The sequence below is a fragment of the Anabas testudineus genome, chromosome 24 (genome assembly GCF_900324465.2).
Source record: "Anabas testudineus chromosome 24, fAnaTes1.2, whole genome shotgun sequence".
In the NCBI taxonomy this organism is placed as follows: domain Eukaryota; kingdom Metazoa; phylum Chordata; class Actinopteri; order Anabantiformes; family Anabantidae; genus Anabas; species Anabas testudineus.
Genome location: NC_046632.1, coordinates 17,483,873 through 17,505,419, shown reverse-complemented (window position 1 = coordinate 17,505,419; position 21,547 = coordinate 17,483,873). Strand labels below are relative to the sequence as shown.

Genomic DNA, 21,547 nt, shown 5'->3' with positions numbered 1-21,547 from the left:
GTTGAGGAAAACATGCTGTATTCTTAGCAGCAGGAACGTTAACTTTGGGCTACCTTGTGTTTTTCACATGCACCCCCTCTACAGAAACACACACCAGAAACATCATCTCAGCCCTGGGTCATATTTTTCTGTTTTTCCATGGTGTTAACAGTAAAAGAATGTACTCTGAAACCCAAAGGACTGACTTCTCTGTTAGAAACAATGGGTAGTCAGTTGGCCAGCATCAAACTCAGGATGATGCTGATTGATTAGCTGGAGGGTCATCTGATGTAATTACAGGGAAATGTAGACAATCTGTATTGTTGACTAGAAGGAAAACATGGTTCAGGTAATAAGCAAAGAAGCGCGTATGGCTCTTTCAAACCAAGCAGCAATTCAATGACAAACAAAGTGACAAGGACACTGTTTCACCCCTTAAGGGTGGAACGTACCAGAAGTGAAACGTCATATAGGTCTAGGTGGTGCTTTATACTCACTAGATGTTCTGCACAGACAGAAGAAGACATATGCTCTAGTGGAACGAAAGATAAGTCAGTATTGGATGCGTTGTGCATATGATGCCAGTGTCAAAGTTTAGTGTGAAGCATTTACATAACGCCAAAATATCAGTTTTATCCTTAATGCATGACTCAAAGTTGAATGTCTTTGCACCAGCTTTGCTTTATGCTACTGTAGGGATCCCACAGGAGTAAATCAAAGTCACATCTGGGAAATAAACCCCAAAATTTGCATTACAAACAACAAGCTTTATTTATCAGTTTTGCATCTGTTGGTTACCTGAGCGCACTCATGTGTTTAGGTTTAATTAGGCATTTATCACAATCGAAGCATAGCTCATTTAATAATAGTTTCAACCCTGAAATACTGGATTTTTCCTTAAGCAGGACAAATTCGACCTTTCTCCATTCGTAATGCTACAAATTTATCCAGTTTAACCATATATAATTTATCTTGCTGGGTTTGACCTTTTGAAAGAAACTTTTTCACATCTTTAATATAGCTTTACTGAATTTAAAGAAAAATAAACACACAGAAATCTAGGGTCACAAAGTCTTTCAACCTAAGCAGCCACATTTAACTTCCTGATCACTGATCTCTGGCGACTGAAAATCCAAACACTTACTGTATTTCTCGCTGCTATTTGTTGTCAATGGACGAACGAAGTATCTGACCTCCTGACTTGCAATGAGTTTGACCTTAAAGCATGCAGATAATTCTTAGCCAGTTTAACTTTATGTAAGGTGACTGGTTTTGTAATGAAAGTGTTGAATGGTTGCAGTCTGCAGAGTGAGTGGGAGAGTGTAGTGAATGGCTTACATAAAGAAGCTTTATTCATACATGCACCGACACAACCTGCCCCAGTTACTGAGCGTAGGAGAGACATCGCTACCGGCGTTGTTTATGTGTGTGTGAGTTTGTATGAGCGTGGGAAGTGAGCATGCCAGTTGTGTGTGTGTGTGTCTATTATGTTTGGTAAGGGGGGGGTGGCAAAGGGCATGACGAGACACCCAAGTTATAGGTAGGTCAAAACAAGGTGCATTCAGAGGCTGTACATAGAAGTAAATATAGAAAGACACACACATTCAAACGTTTGCACAAAATCATTTATCAGAACGCTTTAAATAACCAGAGTTACTTAACATAAAGGAGCAGAGATCAGCTCAGCTTTCATAGACGTGGAAATAGATCTAGGTGGTGTTTTATACCCACTGAATGCTTTTCTTAGAATATCAGACCTGATCTAAGTTTCTTATGTGTGTGTGTGCAAATTGAATCAGCTTGCACAGAGCACTGTACTGTATATTCAACTGTGCAATCACAAGAAGTCAGCTGTAAACACCAGCGTAAGTGCACTCAAAACAAACGAGGCACCGGGATCCAACATTCACGAGATGTTGTATTGTGAAGGAAATGCAAACACCTCTAAATTTACTGAACAGCCACTGACTCGTTTATGGTTATGTATAAATTAACTGATATCTTCTGTTCTATAAGCTAATAACCATATCACAAAGCAATCAAAGTAATCATTATCACTGCTGCAGATCTTGTTGTGATACTATGGATCACATCCAACAGAAAACTCTAAATCAAAGCCATGGGGATTTATAGAAGGATTACATTTAAACATGACACAAACAGGACTTAGCTAAAAAAAGAGAGTAACAAAAAGAATCTCAGAGGAAGCATCTTTCGTGATTGATGTCTTGTCCTGTTGGGAGCTTCGGACTGTTTGCAGGATCAGTTTTCGGTGGTTTGTCTTGTGGTGACCTTTCTGAACCACCTGTTGTGTGTTTAGTGTTTAAGGACTTCATGACTGTGTCTTAGCATCTCCATTTCACTGGACAAGAGTTCCTTCAAACCTGGAGGCTGACATAACAGGTGTTCAGTGGAAACTAAGAAATTCAACAGAAGTGAGGTCCATGCAGGTACGTACAAGCACACTTATATGTACATTTGCCCAAACCCTCGAGGTATGAATACTGTGTGGGCATTAATCATGCACTAAGAACAGAAGGCTGTGTGTGTGTAGAGCTCTATGAAGTGTGTGGGAGGTTGTTCAATCCTAAGGGCTGAATGCACTCTTTCTCCCCATACTCTTATACTTCACTTCTCCAGCTTCATTGGAATGACAGTTGGGAATAATGTTGCCAAAACGCTGAGATAATAGATCAACATCGCAAATCCCCTTTGCTCCCTGTATCATTATCACACACACACACACACACACACACACACACACACACACACACACACACACACACACACACACACACACACACACACACACATACACACACACACACACAGCAATAATCCATCTCTTATACAGTGTCTTGTTCAGATATGCAGTAGATAAGCCTCTCATTTGCTTTCAATGAAAGACCCAGACGAGGGCAGAGCTGGCTTCTGGTAACCGGTGTATGTGTATGTCTTTGTGTGTGTGTGTGTGTATGTGTATTTGTATGTGTGTATGTGTGTATGTGTGTATGTGTGTGTGTGTGTGTGGTGGTAGTTATTCTAGTTATTCTTAAATTGGCCCGGCAGGGTGCCGCATACCAACGAGAATGGTTGGAATTCCTGCAACACAAAAACAGAAAGTATCCTTCTGTGTGTTTGTTTCCCTCGTATGCAACATAATATATTTAACTTTAAAATATACTGAGAAGGAACATGGGAAAAGGAAAGGGAGGAATAATAATAATGACAAAGTTTGACACACACAAGGAAGCATGGGTGAAGAAGAAACAGCGATACACTGAAAGGAATATTAAGTATATAAATATTAAGGATATTAAGTTACATAAGCCGGAACAAGACAGAGGACAGTTAAAGAAAAAATGAAGTAGAACAAACAGAAAAGAGGAAAAGGTAAAGATGCTAAATTCACAAATGAAAATTATGATAAAGAGGAGTTAAAGACAACACAGACAAGGAAACATGGATGCTCAGCAAGAGCACAAAGACAAAGATATAAAAGACCAGCTAGGGATGAAGGAAATGGACAAAGACGAGGGTCTGAAGAGTGCTCCAAAAAAAAATCTAGGAGTAGCTTTGGAAAAAAGTAAAAAATAAAAACAGTGGAAACAAGAAAGAGAAAAAAGGACAAAAATAAGGAAAGATGACAAAGATGCAGCCGAGGAGGAAAGGATGCCAAAATGAAGAAGGGGAATGTAGAAAAGAGGATAAGGATGGAGGGTTACCATAGAGGCTGAAAGCAGACAAAGGATATAATACTAAAACCAAAGGGGAAGAAGAGTTTAAAGGGCATAGTAATGGTAGAGGAGGGTGATTAAGGACTATGGTGAAGGAAGAAGGATGAAGAAGAGTAAACAAAGAGACTAAAACAGGGCAGAGATGAGGAAATAAAAAGGCAAAAGGGCACAAATGAAGGAACAATGACAAAATAACGGGAAAGACACGAGAAAGCAAAGACCAAAGAAAGTGAACAAGGACAGAAAGGAGAGGACTCAAGTGAAGCATTAATAATGCAGAACAGTAAATGAGATGACTAAAGGTGTAGAGAGTCAAAAGAACAGAGAGAAGGAACAAGGATACAAGGAAAAGGAAAAAGAAAACAGGATTAGGGTATAAATAGGGGACCAAGGACATGAGAACAAGAATAAAACAGTGCATTGATGAGGAAACAACAGCCAAAAAAAAATATAAACAACAAATAGATAAAGAAAAAGACATTAAAATATAAAAAAGAAACTAGGCAACACAAACACAACAAAGGAATAAAATAGGTTTGAAAACAGAGACCAAAAAAAAGGAACGAGGCACAAACAAAGAAACAACAAAAACTCTGCAACAAAGACAATGCAGAGAAATTAAAACAAAGGACAGGACCAAGGATACAACCTAGGAAACAAGGGATGCATCCTTTGAGATTACGAGTCATGCTAGCTGATATCAGGTTATACCAGCCCTCTCTCTCCATGTATGTACAGAAAGACAGAAGATTAGACAAACAGACACACTCACAAAGGCCGGGCTCATGTTTCTGAGCGGTACCAAAAGTGTTCTGGTACTTCGGGTGGTCAGATAATGTGTAAATTATTTAAACACGTTACTAATGGTTTCCATTCAGTGATTAACCACTTTGTACAGCCAGAGAGAGAGCGAGCGAGCGAGCGAGATAAAGAGTGAGGTGGGCCAATCGAGGGCAGCTGGCAGTGCATTTGGTTTTTGGCTCCGCTCTGTTTGGCCCCAACTGGACCGAAACCACACACACACACACACACACACATTAAACCACTACCTTTGATTTACCTGGAGGGAGACAGGAGTTACTGGAACAATGAGCTGGACTGAAGAGTTGGTGGGAATCGATCCATTTACTGGCATTAAAACCAACCTCTCTCCATCATCCTGTGAGTTAATTCATTACAGCCCAGTATTTAGCTTGATAATAGCCAGAATTCAAATATTTTTTCATCATCATAGAATAGAAACAGCAAATATTTTAATATTTGCCAAGTTGATTGAAGAAAAATTACAATAAAGGTTTTTATTTCTATAATTCATTTTACACCACAGACCTACTGTAATCTCATTCTACCCAGTTGGAATATTGTCCTAAAATTAATATCGACAGGATCTGCACCTCAAGAGTTAACCTCAAAGAGTCAATGTTAATATAAGAAAGAAAAACATTTGTACTGTAGAATTGCAAACATACTTTTAGGTATTAGTTTCTGTGGGTACACTCCCACTGGATTGTAAAATTGTTTATCTGACCAGCACACCATGACATTGGAGTTCCCCAAGGTTCAGTGCTGGGACCACTGTTATTCAGTCTGTGCATGCTCCCTCTGGAGGACTTTTCTTGCTGCCCTACATGCCAGTGGCATAACGGGCAATAACTAACTAACATGCTCCCTTAAGCCCAAATCATTCAGCATTGCTTTCTATACCTATGCTGACGATACTCAGGTTTACTTAGCTCTCTCACAAAATGACTATAATTCCTTAGACCCACTATCAATTCTAAGAAAAAGTGAATAGCTGGAAAAAATTAATTTCTCTTCAATTAAATAAAGACAAAACAGAAACCATTGTATTTGGCACCAAAAGTAAAAATAAATTAAAATTATTAGAGGACAGATGTTTAAAAATGTCATCCTTTGTTATTAATTAAAGTACAATATAACACTTACAGTATTAATGAGAGATTGACCGTGAAAATAAGTAAGTATGTGTGCGCAGGAAAACTGCAGGCAAGCTACATTTAAAACATTTTAATAACTTCTTAGATGCCAGGCTAAATAAAATTTGTAGCCAATTTCAACACCTGGCCAAAAGTTTTATAAATCTCAGCAGTTATATTACAATACCTGCTTTCTTACATCAGGCCAGGTAAAGGTTTTATGCAACTTTGTGTTGGAAAATTAAAAAGACATGTGCGAAGTATGTTGTTTGCATAAGGCTTAAATCTGAATGGAAATTAGAAACATCACCTTCCTTCTTCAGCTACTACACCGACTGTACTGTGCCCTTGAGCAAAGCAAGCTCCAGCTGCTCCAGTGAAGTGAAACAGCAGGAGGCTGTGGTTTAACCAGGATGCTCCCAGCATGACATGTGTGCAACTTTACAAGTGTGAGGGTTTTTGCAGAAGAGGAACACATGTGGATCTACCTGCTGAAAGAACAATCCATGTTCTTACAGGAATTTCACTATTTAATTTATTACAATTGTTAATCTAGAGCATTTGATAGGGACACTATACAACATACCACCTTCTGTATTCCCATTTTCCCTCAACCTGTTTCCTCTACTCCTATTTCTGTTGTTTGCTTCCTACATGTCCCAGGGAGCTTTTTGAGAACCTCCAAAGAAAGTGCCTGCACCAGTTGCTGTCACCTCTGGGTTATATGTGTAGGTGGACAAGAGCTTTCTCGTAACCCGTCCTGTTTTTTACTGGAGCTGCATTGAATTCTGGTCTATTTTCTGCTCTTGTGTGTGCTAAAGATCTGCCTTTCTGCCTCTTTAACAATGGATTTTCTTTGTGAGAGAGTTGAATGGCATTGCAACTAGCAGCTTTACAAAGAACAGCTCACTAATGTCAAAAAGTAGTCAATTATCTGTGAAAAGGAGATCATTGTGTAGTGGACAAAAAGCGGGAATAATCCAAACATCTAAACATAGATAAAAAAAACAGAAAAATGCCATTACCTGCACTTTTTGATGCTTTTGGATAAAGATCATTTGCAGCCCTGTGTGCTCATAAAAACCTCAACACTTCCCATCATCATCCTGCTAAAAAAAGTTCTTCTTCCTCCCAAAGAAACCACACAAGCATTTAAACTCACACATGTATGGATTGAACTGAATATTCTCAGAGTGGATTAGCTAATGAGCTTCTGCATTTAAGTTTCACCATCACTTCTCTCATTTTAAACTATTACAACAAAATCACACTCCATAATCCAAAATGCATCATAATCCTGCTAGAACATGGTTTTAGTAAACTTTAAAACACTGACAGGTACAAAACGTCCTCACAACCTTCAAATTACATTCACACCAGCCTTTCCTACAGTGAATGTTGGGACTAAAACACAGGTCTGTCATCATATAAGATCATAGTGTTGTGTCTGCGAGTAGATTTTCTGTTTGGCCACAAAAGCAGAAACAGAAATAAATTTATTTCTGAAATAAAAATATTATCAACTAAAGCTCACATCATTTCATGTCTCCAGGGTCTCTTCTATCTGTGTAAAAGCTTCATCATGTTGTCATCCAAGGACTTAAATTGGCCACTGTTCATTTCGAAGCTACCATGTTTTGTTTTAATTTAGTGCTGTCAATCATCTGTTACGCTGTCGACATATCTGTGTAGATCTGGATTTGAAAGAGATTATATGTGAGAAGGAGAAAAGACGCGTAAATGACAGAGAGAAGAGGCTCTCTAGAAATGACTGAAATCAAATCTAAGAGAGCGTGAGGGAGATAAATCAAATGAACTTAATCTGAACTGTGATGTACACACACATACACACACTTGAGCAGACAGCTTGTAGACAGTGATTTACAGCAGGTAGGAAGTCAATTATGCTAGTGGATATTTCTGTCAGAAAAAAATAAGTGTGTGTGTGCCCTGAATAGAGTATATGTGTAGGAGGTGGCAGCACAGGCAGCTTTGCAGAGACAGGATGAGGGTGTATGTGTGTGTGTGTGGGAGGAGGAAGTACTTGGTGTGCCAAGGTTCCAGTGCTGCTGCTGCTGCTGAATTGCTGTTATAAAAGCCTCAGTTATACAACGGAAATACTGCAAACTTCATGCTGCCCTGTGATGGAGAAGAAATCTAATTTTATGATCTATCACTTCACACTGACCAAGACACTTTTCTATTTTAAAGTTTACCAAAAGTTCTCAAAGTAGAAATTCATCTCTAAATGATGTTTGCATAGTAAAATTCCCTGAGGGCATCTGGGATGTGCAGTGCAGAATCACCGCAGCAATAAGAACCAAATTTTCTTCAATTCTTCACACAATCTTTCCACAAATGATTCAACTCTAAAGCTTTTTTAGACGTCATTTTCACAGTCCACTGAAGTCAGAAAATTGAGGGACTTGTGAAAATAAACTAAGGCAAATCTAAAAGTTAATAGAAATAAAATGAAGTGTTGCAGCTAACACATAATAACAACATGTTTTGCATTCCCACTACATGTTTCAATTGCGGAACAAAGGCTCCCCTGCAGGCTTCCATAGGTAATCTGTGGGAGAATGTGTTTTTAGAAGAGGAAATTTGTGTGGTAGGAAAAAAGGAAAAACAACAAGAAGAAAATGTTCACCAACACAAACCACTTCGCAGCATCTAAATGACACCAACAATTATGGTAAAATAAGGTCTACAATGAAGGGGTGGAGATGCAGTTTAATTGGCCAATAAAATGCTTCTAGAAAAAAAAAAATCAGATAAAGTAGAAAATACGGCTTCTTAAAAAATTCTAACCCCCAGATGCACTCAGAGGAAAGCCTGTAGGCTTTGGAGATGGAGAGCAAACACAGGATGAGGTTCTTTGTTTCTTTCATTGTTGGTTTTTTACCTTCCAGACAGTCTGGCGGAATAAATACATAAGAAATTTTAAATTTACTGGTAACAGAATTTCCTATTCAGACCAAAACCACCGAAGGAGGACTGAGTTCCTGTTCTGTCTGTGTGTAACTCAGTGATTGCTGTATGACTTTGAATGTGCACATGTGTAATTACGCGTGCGTGTGTTCAGTCCTTAAGTCTTGCAAGGTGAGGTCACTCTCTGCTCTGTCTCAGCGCTGTCCAATGTACACAAGTGATGTTTATGTACAGTGTGTGTGTGTGTGCTAGAGTGTGTGTATATGTGGTTTCAATTTTATATAACATACACAAGAACACTGCTTCCATATTAGTCCTGGAAAAATACCTTAAGTGTCACATCAAACCACCATTAAATTATAGTTTCTTTGATTTTTATGGTGACTACAAATTAAAAAATGTTAAATCGTCTGATAGAAAATAGCTCTCTACCACTACACAACACAAAAAACAGAATCAGTGTCGTTTGGCTGCAAATAAAATGACTCTCTGATCTTTCTTTTGCCCCCATTTCTTAATTTAGTGTTGCTGCTGTTTGTTCTTAATGCAGAGTCAACACTTCCTCCATCTGTTTCAAATTAAAATGCTTCCAGCTGCTCATCGGGGATACTCCCTACTCTTCCCTGAAAAACTTTAATTGTGAACCCAGTAAAAGAAGCGTTAGGTTTCATTAACAGCAGCTTGAAAGCACAGCAGAATAGAGAAGGCCAAGAAGAAGCAGTTAGAAATCAAGGTTTTGAAATGGGATTTTATCATTCCAGAGATTATTACCCTGATTATTCTGAGTTAATAAGTCAAAATCTAGATTCACAATGTTTATTCATCTTTTCCTTTTTCTATACCATTAGTAGAAATGGATGTCCATGTTTTACTAACCCTAACCATTCAACAGACTATGGGTCGTATGAGAGGGTGTGGACAAACAACCTTTACAGATGTTTAGGTTGGAGGAGTTGTTCTGTTTTCTTCAGAAATGACTGACACAAATAACTGATGATCAAAACAGTTGCTGCTCCAGTCCTCAGCAGATCTTCCTGCTACTAAACACACTGTGCTTCGTTTAATGACTTTGTTTTTCGAATTATGTCTTTACGTATTCTTGACCAGCGGCTGCACTGAAGATGTACCACACAGTCTGTGGTTAACTTGTGGAACATGATGCGATACGGCACCACTCAGGCTTTTTAAAAAGAGAAATCCGTGTTCTGTCTCCAGCATATACCCTGTACCTGCAAGGTTTTCTTTTCCAAAGCAGCGGTTCTTCTACAGCTGTGTCTGTTTGACCAACATGTTTCCATTTAACAGAGAAAAAGAAAAAAGATGGAGGGAGAGAGTGAAGGAGACTGAGGAGAGGGGGGTGAAGAGGTGAGGAAGGGAAAAACAGGCGTCTTGTTGGTGTAAATTGCCAGTGGAAAAGAGAAGGCAGTCATATTTTCCACGGGGCTGCTGGGCCAGCCTTGAAACTATTACTGAGTTAGCCTGGTGTGTGTGTGTGTGTGTGTGTGTGTGTGTGTGGCTTCATTACATTTTCCACAACAGTTTGCAAAATACACCAGGAGTCAAGATGGACAGAGGAGGGAGTAGATAGATTAGACGCTCTGGAAGAGGTTTATCAAGGATTCTCCAGTGACTCAGCAACAACCAATAAAATCCGTCACGTTCCTCTGAGAACAGAAGAGGTTGTTGTTGTTGTTGTTGTTGTTGTTGTTGTTGTGAGAGATTCTTTAAGTATCCAGGGTCGTCCCCTCTCCATGGTTAGAGTTTTCTTAAACTGCTTTAAACCTCACCTTCCTGTAATCGATCCTGAGCCCGAGCTTTTATTACGGCCTTTGGTAAACGAGATGAGCCAATCAGCTGACTTTGCGTTTAGAAACAACAACGAGCTCAATATGGGTCCAAACTTTTATTCTTGACTTCACCACATTCACCGGGAGCTTGTGCTTATCTAATAGAGAACATTTTCCTTAAATCAATTCAACTCGGCCTGAGTAATTTACTGGGGCAGCAGCACTGAGCTGGGTTTGGATTAAATGCACAATTTCGGCCAGGATGGCCGTTCCTGGCGCGCACGCTGCATTTCATCTGTTTTTACTTGCACTGTTTCAGAAAGTGAAAGTTTCCAGTAAGTCAAAGTATAGTAGATGCAGATTTAGGTAGCAGAACAGTTTATGTCCCTGTTAGTGACTTTTAATTTGATCTCAAGCTGCAAAGTAGAAACTTTGTGAAGTATGTTTCAACAGCTGAAGTTGATATTTGCTCATCTTACAGGTTTTATTCTTATACAGGTATTATTCTTATTATACTTTTAGGTTTTATTCTTTGTACCACATCTCAAGTTTGGGGTTTGATTTAGGTCTAAGTTTGGGGTTTGTGTTTTAAGGGCTTGGGTCTCGAATTAGGGTTCAGATCTCAGTTTTGCAATTTTAGAGCTGATCTCAGCTATAGATTTGTGGTTTAAGGTCTCAGTTTGGTTCCTGGTCTTAACTGCACTCAGTTTCATGCCCATGCAGGTCTCTTTTAGAGACTAGGAGAGTCTGTCCGAGAAACTCGTGTTAAGACGTCTACTCCATCTACCAACCTACCAACAATCTTTCCTCTTTCCTGGCTGACATATATTTAGCTTTGTAGCCTCCAGTTGTGGCCGCAGAGATGTGTGTGACGCAAAATGTAAAACCTCCACACACTGGCGGCCATTGTAGGAGCCCTTCTCCATGCGTTCATCTTGAATTAGCATTGTGCACAGAAGCAGTCTTTGTAGAAGCCGGTGTGTGTCAGTGTGTTTTATGCAACGTGCCTTTAGAGATTCTGGAGTCTTTGAATGAATGAGGCATCGACACTCAGTGGGAGCTTCCAGCCCACAGCAGCTCTTTAAAAAGTTTGAGTCAAATTCAGGGCACAACACTATTCCTGGTATGTGAGAGTGTGTGCGCATACAAGCATGATGTTCACACTTATGTAAGCTGTTTTCTCTCATCTGTATCCCTCTCCCCCTTGTTTTTCATCAGTTTCCTCAACTTTCCTTGTTTTATCGCCTCTCCCATCCTCTTCCCTTCCTCTTTGTCGACTATATCTTCTCCCCATTCCTACCCAAACCTCTCCTCTCCATCGTTAACAAAAAGCCTGCAGGCAGGTTTTAGCTGCACTATAATGCTGAGTTAGTCTTCCTCTCAGGAACAAAGTCGTTCTGGAGGCCATTTTTCACAGCATTGCATCAGAAATGTGCAATTTGAGCTTCGCAACAACACCAATAATAGAACTCACACCGCGTCGAGCGGATAATTATCAAAAACTCAAAAACAAACCAAACACGACACAATTAACACTTTTATCACCTCATTTTATGTTGAGAAAGCTGACAGAGAATTGAGTATGAACCGTTTTCTGCTGCAGGGCACTGGAAGCTGGCCATTATGGAGCAAACATCAGCTATGAAACTACCACAAAAGAGTTAGAAATAAAAAATGTAAACATTAAAATTTAAAGTTAAACCCTGAAATGTGTAATACTACAGAGGCAGTTCCAAAAAAGAAAACTACTACTTTTCATCACTATTACTTCAGTTATAAAAGAGTTGCTTCATCGTTCTTCTGATTCTGGGATCAGACTACACAATAACAACCCAACATAACCGGGCTCGACAGGTGTGCAGCATCAGGAACGAACAGCTTGTTGTATCCTTTGCTATGACTGTTTATTCCCAAACTGAGGTCTTCCATGGATCTCAGACACAGCCACAATTCACATTATGAAGGAAAACCCACCGTATAAAAGGATCATGAAATAAGCTGCTGCAGTGTCAAACCTGGCTTAGACTTAAGCACTTAAGGCTAAATGAATGGACAAACATGTTCACTCATCTTGAAGTGACTTTAGCAACTGCACATTTGAGGTATTTGTATCTTCACGTCTTCAGATTAGAACTATTCTACTGTACATATGAGTAAAGTTATTAGAATTTAGGGAAATGCTGATTGTGAGAAGGACGCTGAACTCGTTTTCATTAACCTCATAGAACCCAAAGCTGATGTTGCTTATGAAGGTTTTGGAACAGTCTCGATCTTCTTCCTGATTTCACTCCGACCCACGCTGTTCAGGATCAGCTGACTCCATCTTTTCAAAGTGTGTTTCCAGCAGTTTTAATCACACTGACATCATTTAACGCAAATAATCTTAAAGTGATTACACAGCACGACAACTTCACTGTCAGGAAAATCAGGAAAAATTCACATTCAAAAATCACCATCAATGTTTCTTCTACAGCTCAGGATTCATCTAATTTCCATTTTTTTGGCATTTGACTCACAATTTGCAGAAGAATAAATCTTCAGAAGAACAAAAAGATGGTTGGTTAGCACCAGAATTGGCCGAGAGTAGAAAAACCTTCCCTAGTTCTGCCAGAATTTACACCAGTATTTGGACGATGGATGTTTTGGAGCCTGTTTGTAGCATCTTCTCTTCTCCTGGCTTTTTATTTTTAAGCAGAAAATTGTACATGGTGAGTGTGCATGTGTGTGTGAGCTGCAGTTTATTCTTGACACACTGGGGGTGGGTGGTTGAATGACTACTGTCCTCAACACCCATTACTCACTCACACACACACACACACACACACACACACACACACACACACACACACACACACACACACACACACACACACACCAGTGCTGAATGTCCACCCACGCACCGAGCTAATCTCTGTCCCCTCACATCCGCAGAGCAGCAGGTAGGTAGGAGGTGTGTGGTCTGAGTGAGTGTGTGTGTGTGTGTGTGTGTGTGTGTGCTTAGAAGGATGACTAACATCTTATAGAATTAAAAAGCCTGAACTCGCAGTAGCACAGATGGCTCAACTAGACGAAAAAGAAACATCTAATTTCACTCAGTTTGTGTCTAAATTCTCAACAGTTTCAGCCCAAAAATATGCAGGAGGAGACATCAGACTGTCGACCGTGTGCATGCGACTATAACTTGTCCTGTACACCTGCATATGAAAAGTGTTCCTGTTCCATTTCCTGATACACTTTTGGCTGCTGATTTGCATCTCTCTTCTTTTCTCTCTCTTGCAATTTCCTTTTATTCTTCACTGGCGTGACATGCAAACTACATTAGTGATATCAGAGCATGCAGAGAAGAAAAAGAGAAAGTAATTATCACTATTGCTGGTTTTCACTCTACCTTCATGCCAGAGTTTTTATTAAATTGTGACAATGATTTGATCCGATTTGGATCTTTGTTTTGTCACAATCATACAATTCAGTGTTTACATCCCAAAATCCATATGGGGAAAACATCTCTGCAAATTAAGAGTAGGAACTTCATTAGATGAATGAAGAGCTCAACCTGCCTCCTGCCACACATTCCTGAGATCTGTCTCACAGTAGACTGACGGTGGTGGGAGATTACTATGAATGTATGTACAGGTATGATTTATTTTTTGGGGGGTTAAAAGTGTGTTATTGAATGTTACAAAGAGAGTTTTGAGGTTTCCAAGGAGGCAAATTTGATGACACCTCTGACTAGAGGTAACAGCCTGGTGCACCTGTTGGTAATTACTTGATTCACTCATTGTTGGTGAAAAGTTAAACGCACTCAACCATAAAGCTGAAAGTGCTGCACACTGAGAAAGTCAGAGCTGAAACATCTGTGCACTAAATAAAAGGACAGATCTTATTGATTTAGGTATGTTTAGTGGTGCAGAGGCAGATTCTCCTGGATTCATCTATTAAGAGCAGTGTTCTGCTCTTAATTGAGGTCTTGAGTTCCTCCTTTCTTCCACATTAAATAAAAACACAGATCTTTGCGTCCACACTCTTTCAGCCTTTTTGTCAATCTAATCCTTCATTAATAATCAAGATGACTGCTTCAGTGTGTGCGGATTGTGCATGGCTGTGTATAGTAATAGTATAGTAATAGTATACAGCATGTGTGACAAGACCCTACTCGAATATGACACCCGAGTGCTGCTAAATATCCTGCACGGGGGGTCCTTACATTTGGTCTCTGTGGAAACCAGACGGGTGTTTACAGTCAATACAGCGACGACTCAGCTGCTCAGCACACCAGGCAAGAGCGGACTAGTTTTAAAACTGCTGCATGAAATTTTTTGATAAAGAAATGATATAAAGACAGAAAAAACAAAGGAGGAGAGAAACTACAGTCAGCTGGAAACAACAAAGAGCTTCATAGTGGATGAAGCGAGAGGGAGAGAGGAAGGATCATGTGCAGAGGTCGGGTGCATTTCAGCTTCCAGGAAACAGAAAACAAAACAATTCATTCAGATTGCACCGATAATTGTTTTACTTCGTGAGAGTTCAAACTGATAAAAGATTAATTCTTCCTGCTGCTGCAGCTTCTGTCTGTGCAGCACACTGCTCTCCATTCAGCCCAAAGCTTCAAGAAGCCTTAAGTTTGTAATTCGAGTGAAGTATTGTGATCGCCCACAAACCTGCAGCTGCAACCTTTCCCTGAGCTTATCGAACATGACCAAACCTTAGCCACGGTCAGATGGAGATTAGAAAATGTTCACTGTGTGCACAAGCAGGGGGAAGTTCCCTGTCCCTCACTAGAGTTAATGCTCCCAAAGTGAAACGAATGTTTAGCATGCAATGGCAGAAACACAATACATTATTCTGAATGCACTCCTGCCATTATCAGTCGTTATGAGGGGCACAGATGTGGAGTAGCGGGCCCTGCTCTACCTCTCAGTCAGCACTGCAGGCCGATACGGTGGATAAGTTATAAAATGTACCATGGTTTAGAGGAAGTTTGGTTTGAAATAACGATTTAATTAACTCACTTTTTTTAAAATTCAGAAATAAAAACACACATACAGATTTGCTCAATGTGACTCTCACCTCCTGCAGCCTTTACTACAGTTATACAGTGTCTTTCTCTCTGTGATGACACACACACACACACACACACACACACACAGGGTGAGGAAACCATAGGAACAGATGAAGGCGCTGTCAGCTGCACCTGCTCCTCCTCTACAGCCTGCACTCTTCCCATGATCCTCTCTGTCTTTGTCACTCCCTCCCTCCTTTCCTATCTTCCTCCCTCCTCTCCTTTCCCGCTCTGTACTTTCCTTTCACTTCACCCTCCTCCCCTCTTGTCTCCTCTCTCCATCTTTTTCGTCTCCTGTTCTCGTTTGTATGAGTTGCATCACGACACATCCAGCACCCACAGAAATGGGAGCTAACGGGATTCAAACCGATTTAATGTGTTAAAGTTTTAATCCGAGTAGAATAAGTTTCTTTGGTTGCTGATTTTAATCTGGACATATTTAGTCTTTTCTTTTTTTCCTTCATCACGCTGCAGTTGAGTGTTTGGATTGTTTCTTTGCAAGGGTTCAGTTTCCCCGACCTCAGATGCCCAGCGCGCGGACCAATCACGTGACTCGGCCTCTGCATCGCCATACACAAAGTGTGTGTGTGAGAGCGGTTCTTGTATTAAGCCTTTGTTTTTCTCTCCACAATCTGCCTTTGTTTTAATTTGTCTTCTTGGCCTTTGCCACCATCTCTGTTTGACCATAGCTGAACTAGTTTTTTTTCCTTTCTCCTGTTGCTTCACTTTCATTTCTTTAAATCTGTCTCTGCTCATGTCAGTCATCATCTCATTGTGACCCTTACCCTTCAGTTCTCCCTTTCCTTTGACTTGTTTTTCATATCTTCTTCCTCCTTCCTCACTCTTAATTTCTTTCTCGTCTTTTTCTGTGTTCCATCTGTCCTTATTATCTCCCCTATTTCTATCCCTTCTTATCTTTTTTATCCTTTTTTTCTCCTCACCTTTTTTTCAGCCTCCTTCCGGTCGTAGTAATCATTCCTCACCTTTTTCCCCATTTAAAGTTACACTTTGTCATCTCTAGTTTTAATTAATCAAGAGACTCGTTAACGAACTCTCCCCCTCGACTGTTAATTAATCAGGTTTCTGCCTTAATGAACAGTCTAAACTCGTTAAACCTGTTTCACTCTTAATTAGCCCGTTAGCTCCGGGGCCTAGTGCGCCGACAAGACTATTAGCCACTACTACGCCTTAATGGCAGCCGCCGTGAGTGTGTGTGTGTGTGTGAGTGTGTGTTAAGATTACCTCACTCCCTAATGGGGCTGCTCAAATATTTATAGGGCAGGAAGCTGAATGGGAAGAATGATAGCGCTCAGGGAGACAGCAGACACTGAGGGAGTGCATGAGAAGACTGATGCTGCCTTCAAGTGCACCTCGTCAGCTCCAACTTCCAAACTCGGAAGTTGTAAAGATATGGAAAGCCCAAAGGGTCACAAAACACCTCTCCTCCTTCACTGTAAAAATGTCACCTACTGGCTGGACGTATGAGGGCTGGTTCTAATTTAACACGACTGAACATTTTCATTATTGACTTTCATTGATTTGCATTAAATCTGACCTACAAACATTTCTGACACGCTGTCAGACAAAAGATGTGCATGCCAACATTCAAATTATACTCTAAGATGTTATTTAAAATTAAAATAAAAAAATCTTCTCTGTCTTGTTTGTTTCAGTGACTTGAACAGCGAATGAACATATTTGTCATTTTGTTGTCTAATTACAGATGTAGGAACTTAATGGAAGCGGTTGGGAATAGAGGACAGCTGGGGACAAACCCTATTTGTCCTCCTATGGAGCCGTCCCTGATCTTTTCTTGTATCATAAGGATTTTAACTATTTTCACTGTTCCAGCCATTACTGCCGTCGGTTTGGAGAACATGTTATTTACCACATTGAGTCAGAGCTAAATACCTGAGATCTGTCACACAAACAAAGATTCAAACACTAACTACATCTATATGGCTGGAAAACCTACAGCACATTTAACTTTCCAAACACTTGACCTGAATTGTCGAAGTTCATCTTCTGTACAAAGAACTGTTAACACGACTTTCATAGGAAACTGTGCCCAGTGTAATTTACTCTCATGGCTGAAATCCAGAAACCTTAAAAACCTGCATCTTGATTTTTAGTTGGCTCGTGTGGACTTAAACTTGACCTGAAGGATGTGAAACATGAGTTTCATGTGTCCAAGATGCATAAAATCAGCTGTGCCAAGTGGTAATCAATGGCTTATGTTGAGCAACAAACACATTATACACACTAATGCTCAGATTAATGATCTAAACCACTTATTTTGAAAGGAAACTACAAGTCAGCACACCAAATATTAGAAAGAGAAATAATAGAAAGAGGGGTCACATATTCACTTTGCAAAATCAGAAGGCTGTTGACAGTAATAGTATGGCAAATGAAGTTCATTTCAATCTTTCAAATAAGTATGGCTGGCCGGGGGGTTGTTTAAAATGTTCTGCCGGCCTTCCTGAATAGATATTGCAAACAGATCTCCAGGGTTACAGCAAGTTAGCAAGCGAAATGTTGTCATTACAATTATATTCCTTTAGGCATGCAGACATAGAGTCGGAGCTGCTGAAAGTTCTCACTTTCCCTTTAAAGAGATCTTTTTGGACAGTTACTGTGAGTCAACTTAACGTGATGACGAGTAAGCAGGACGCCTTGTCTTGAACACTGACACAATCAACCAAGGACATTTTGCATGATTTATGTTCTCATCAGGCAACAGGGAAGTTGGGAAGTTGACAAAACCCAAATCTCAATGATTTAGAGCTGTAATTTAGTCAAGATCTGAGTCCTGAACTGTTTCTTCCTTCAGGCAAGTGGAAACCGCTCTGCCAACAGAGTGAGGTAATTCCACTTGCTTCCAATTCTGTTCACTTGTTTTAGGAATTCTCTGGCAGCACGTGTGTGGAAGATAAAGGGAAATTGCAACATGCGTATCAAGAAAATGAAACAAAATTTGTGTAAATTGGAACACGATTCAAAGAATCTCATGTGGCACGGCACAGAAACAGATGAAATGATCTCAGCTCCATTCACAAATTTCCCTTCATTGTAAGAAAAATTGGAGTTTGAGAGTCATAATTAGATTAAATTGCATGTTGATGTTTATCTTTAGCAACGCAGGATGCAGAATGAAAGGAGAGAAAGAGAGAGGGGAGGGGATGACGGCATGTGTTTGGTATCTAGCTGGGAAAAGCTGTGGCAGTGACATCACAGTGTCAAACAGAAACACGCACGGAAACAAGCGCGAGGTCAAGGTGTTGTGTTACCCAGATGAAAGTAAGGGAGGTACGAGATGATGGAGGCAGTAAACGAGGGCGGAGAGAGGAAAAAAACAAAGAGAGTGATGTGAGAGATGTGTTTTGGTGACTAAAGAAAGAACAAAACAGTAAAAGAATGTACGAAACACGGAAGGAAAGGAAAAAAGAAAGACGAGGGAGAGAGGTCAGCGTGAACTCGGTGTTGAGGGAGTGGGTGGAACCAGATGGGAAGCACATGCTGCGAAACACACACGTGTTCCAGTGAGCGCGGGTGGAGTCTGACGATGACCTCTTGACACCAGATGGAGGGATGACACTCATCTCCTTTCCTCCCTTGTTCTGTCAATCACTCCTGAAACTCAGCTGATGTCATCTCAGATTTTCAGTTCCCACTGTTACTTTGTCTCCAAAGTGTTTTTTAGTGGAGTGTAATGTAATTTCACAGGAATGCTGCATTCAAGTCACATGGGAGATGTCGTAAATAGGAGCGTCATGTGAGGAGGAAAAACATTTGACAACTAGATATTGAAAATACTCACTACCTCAGCCTCAGTTTTTTTTAATATTATATGAACTATACAGTAAATGTATGCACAGTTTGGACATAATAAATAATATCAGCTACAGAAAAAAGGGCCAGACTTAATTTCAGATCATATATAATTTAGGACCAGATCATAAATGCAGCACAAAATATAGAAAATACTGAACTAGACTGTTGTACGTTGTGTTACATGTAGCTTCACACTATCAAAAATAATAAGCTTCCAGGTGCTTTCAGACAATATCACTGGACTACAATGCATGTAGCAAATATGGAAAACTCAGCAACTTCATTGTGATGGATGGGTTTCCCTTTGACCCTGCAAGCTGTGTAGTCAGCGGCTGCTGGTTGGATTAAGAACCAAGACCAGGACGCACACACACAGACTGCTGTGAATTCATCTGGAGACCTGAGGCTGTGGCCTGATCCTAAATCTAAAGGCTGATTACAGGTGAGTAAGCAACATGAATAACCTGGAGTGGATTACAGATATTTTGGAGATGGAGGACCACGCTGGGATAACCCAACCCTCGACTCGAGAGTCCCACGCTTGGTTGGGTTTAGACAGATAAATCATTTTGGTTGGTGTTAGAGAAAAACTGTAGTTTAATAAACTATATGAATGCTTGAAAAACAGGTTGGGTGGAAAAGAATCATATAAACGTATCTGTAACTTCTCATTTACATTACATGTCAACATATTCTGGTCTCATATACTGTTTTGGTGAAGGAAGGGAAGAGACCTGTGCAGGTGGACGGTGGGAACACCCTAACTAAAAAAAGCCAGATTACCTGATGTTACACTGAATAAATTTTTTTCACATTGTGTGTGACACAGCATGACACCTACGCTCCCCCACTGTGGACGAGCCTGGTTTCAACACACCTGTACTCATCACACCCAAGTGTGAAGTGTGTGTGTGGGACCAGTGACCTCATTAACCAATGTCTCTTTTCCATGTAACTCAAACAAACTCTCAGACTCAGCAGAGGAAACACCAACTCCTAAAGATCTGTATGATGCGGAACCTTTGGGAGGAAACAGCCTGAGGCACAGACCAACCCACACAGGATCTGTGATGTAATGTTCTACTGCTGCAGAACATTAATTGATGCTGATTACAGTTTATGGTATGGTTGCGATTGTATGACCAACATTGGGATGAATGCAGCACAGTGAAAACAAGAACATTTCTCCATGGTGTCAGTAACTATATGCATATATCGATTCAACCAACCATCTAATTAAACGTCCTGGTGACTCACTAATAGGTCTTTATGTTACACTGTCATTTAGTCAATTATCACCATCTAACTGAAAATATTTTCTCATTCACCCATTCATACACTCACTCATACACATGGCAGAAAACTACCTGTGACTGTGCCGGTCAGGTCATCAAGAGAAATACACTGCAGGGATGCATGGTTTCAGAGACTTGTGTTTTGTCAGTGTAAAAGTCGCAGCTCAGTTATGAACAAAACAAGATGCATGTACACACACTCATCCACAACAACCTCAAGTTGTAAAAAAAGATGAACTTTCACATTCCCATGACTCTGGCTCATGTGTTAGATCAAATCACGTCACTATCACCAAATCATCATCTCAAAATATATCAAAGCCGTGAAAGCTACAGTATTACCGAGTGTATGGGAATAATCGGGGATTTTTCCACATGTGCCACTGATGTGGGTTTTCTGTAAACACTTTAAAAGAACCAACCAACAACCACTGATGTAATGGTCGAGGCTACTTCCAGCTGCTTCGTGTGTCAGGTGTCTTCACGCCTGTTTGTACATCCTCCTAACTTGAACCCCTTTTTAAACCTTCCTCAGACCTCTCACATGTGGCAGGAGCTTCACAAAACCGCAAAGTTTTCCCACTGACGAACCATCAGCAGTTTTTTTTCTTCTCGCTCATTTGATTCAAAATAAATGAAGCATACAGAGAGCAATTAGGAGACCAAGCTTTCCAGTTCTGCAGGTTGCAAATTCCCTGCCAGGTGTGACGATCCGGTAGAGTACATCACGTCCATTTTAACATAATTGAATAGTTTTCTTTTGTCTTCGTGAGGTTCAAGTCAAACTGCTGACAAGTAATTTGTTTCAAGTGAGTCAGTGGAGGATTCTGGGAAAGGGTTGGGTAAAGATGACCAGGGCTGATGGGAAATACATCAACACACACACACACACAAGTTCCAGATTGTTATGTATTTTATTGCTTTGGCAACATAGTAGTAACAATTATGCCAGTGATGAATGTAACTGAGAGGAGGAGAGAAAGCGACA

General features: G+C 40.2%; 1 protein-coding gene across 3 annotated transcripts in view; it reads right to left on the bottom strand.

Annotated features, from left to right (window-relative positions):
• The window catches only part of hivep2a (HIVEP zinc finger 2a), an 86,771-nt gene that overhangs the window by 21,270 nt on the left and 43,954 nt on the right, over positions 1 to 21,547 (bottom strand). The gene's annotated exons all lie outside the window — the stretch shown is intronic.